The sequence below is a fragment of the Morus notabilis genome, unplaced genomic scaffold (assembly GCF_000414095.1).
Source record: "Morus notabilis unplaced genomic scaffold, ASM41409v2 Scaffold370, whole genome shotgun sequence".
NCBI classification, from domain to species: domain Eukaryota; kingdom Viridiplantae; phylum Streptophyta; class Magnoliopsida; order Rosales; family Moraceae; genus Morus; species Morus notabilis.
Window position 1 is genome coordinate 397,850 of NW_010358187.1, and position 2,804 is coordinate 400,653.

A 2,804-nucleotide genomic window follows, 5' to 3' on the forward strand; every position below is an offset into this window, starting at 1 on the left:
AATTAACAAATAAAATTATAGAAGGACAAATCATAAACTCAAGCAATGTTAATGAAAAAGTCTATATCCCAAGAATAGAAATGATTGTACATGAATCGAAATGACCATTTACACTAGATAGCGAAATTTTTACCCACTGACAACTATATGTTACTTTATCAAGAGCTACAACTCCAAAAGGATTGCATATACTAATTCATAATTCAATTAATAAATATCCAAATTATATAAAAAATATTGTTTACAAAGAAATTCTACATAATATCAAATAAAGAAATAAAATACCATATAAAAATACAAATATTATAATAAATTAAATATTAGATTCATAATCTTTTTTTATAATCAAAATTGCTTACTATTCATCTATCAAAAACATATCGAATAAAGCTTCCTATTTTTTTGCACTAAAATAATTACCTTTTTTTGCCAACAGTTAGCCAAAATGACGACATTAATTCGAGCCCTAAAACCAAATGAAGTTTATGAAACTATTAGGGCCAGAATCTGCAGATTATGGATGAACAATGATTTGAGCACTGAACGTTTGATCAGTCTTGATTGTGTTTTAGTCAACGAAGAGGTAATATTTTTTAACAAATACAATATTCTATTATTTTTCTTTTAATACCAAATATTATAAATCTAATAACAATACTACCTTTTATATCTGCAGCATGAAGCAATTCAAGGATCAATTCGGGCACGAGATTCAGACACTGTTTATCAAAAAATCCAATTAGGCAATATATATGATATTAGCAACTTCTTTGTCACTAAAAACAAATCAACATACAAAGTTGTGCCACATATTGCAATGCTACAGTTTGCCCGCACAACAGTCTTCGTTCCAATTACAGAAGAAGCACTGCCTATTCCATTTCATAGATTTTACTTCATCGAATTCTATTAGTTTCAACATAGAATTCAGTCGACTGAAATCCTAAGTAGTAAGATAAATTACTTTTTCCAAAAAAAAAAATACATCATCAATGTATTAATTAATGTCTTTAACATTTACTATTTATTTTCCAATAGATGTCATCGGTGTTCTTACAAGAGTGCAAACAATTGAACAAACAAATATCAACGATAGACAAACATCTTGACGGACCATAATGATACAAAATATAAGGTAAATTAACTTTTCATAGTCATTACCACAATCATATAAAAAATTTTATATTTAATAAAAGTATAAAACTTTTACATCATTTAAAACTCTTCATTTAAACTTTCCCTTTTTTTCTCATAGAAATGAACAGCTTCAAGTCACATTATGAGGACATAAAGCAGATCAATTTGACGAAAATGTCATTAAATCAATGAAAGGACCAGTGGTTGCGGTTTTTGCAGCAATGTTGGTGAAATAATATCTAGGTATTTTTTAAACAACTTATAAAATTAGTAACATATAAAATAAAATATTTACATCTAATACACCAAAATATTAACTAATTTATTGTTTATGTTTAAGACAATGCATATGTATCAAGTACTGCAGCAATAATCTTCTATCTTGATCCAGACATACCAGAAACACAAACATTAAAAACAAGGTTAGAAAAAAATCCCCAAACTTTAAAAACAACAAACTTTATGCAAGTTTTTTCATAATAAGAATTAATTATATATATATATATATATAGATTCTCTCAGCAACTTTAAGAAATTGACTTCTCAATAGCATCAACAGTACCAACACAATCTATTGAAGAGCAGAAAAACACTAAATAGGAGAACAATTGATTAGCTAAAGACATTGGATCTAGAAAACAACCAGGTTAGTATCATAATATTCCATCTATTTCTTTTTCTTTAATTACACTATTTAAGCTAAAAATCTTTCCACATGTATATAGGGCACTAAATTCACAGTAAAGGCCACTATAACTAAATTCTCCGCAAATCAAGGTTGGTACTATAACTCCTGCCCTAGATGCTATCGACAACTAAAACAAGCGGGAACCAATTGGTGGTGCGATAGCCATGGACACATAAAGACAACACCATCTCCATGGTAACTAAAACTATAAATATACTATAATTAAAATTTATTTACTTTGATTAGCAAAAATAAATACTTTATAACCTAAATTATCAATTATCTTATAAATTGCATGTATAGACTAAGCACATATATTGTGGATCATACTGGAAACATGGATATTACCATATTTGGCATAGCGACACAAGCCTTGATAAAAAAACCATGCTCAACATTAACAATTGACGAAGGATTTACGGACCCATTCACAATCCCACCAATCATCAACCAACTAAGAGGTGAAACAAAGATCTTCCAAATATATTTTCAAAGAAAAGGACCTCAAATTACTACAATTGTCTCAAAAATATTTGAACAAACTGAATTGATAACAGCACCACCACAAATATCAACACCTGCAACATCAACTACAAGGTAAAACATATTTACTCATCTTTATTAATTATATATAAAAAACATATTTCTTACTTTAAATACATATTTAAACAATATTTTACAAGCTTAGCCCCCGCTCAAGAACAACAACATCAATAGATCTGCATACACCAAACCCAAAAAAATCAGCCACCAGGTAATACATATTTACTATTTTACATTATTTATAAATAAAAAACAATACTTATAATTTTAAATACAAACTTTATTAACCTTTTATTATTACAGTTCCATGGGCAAAGAAATAGAACAGCCAAGAAAACGTCCACGAACTAGGTAACGTAACTACTTCTAAATCTTACTATTTCTAATTTTTTCAATTATTAATACTAATATCTTTTAAAATTTATATTTTACAGTT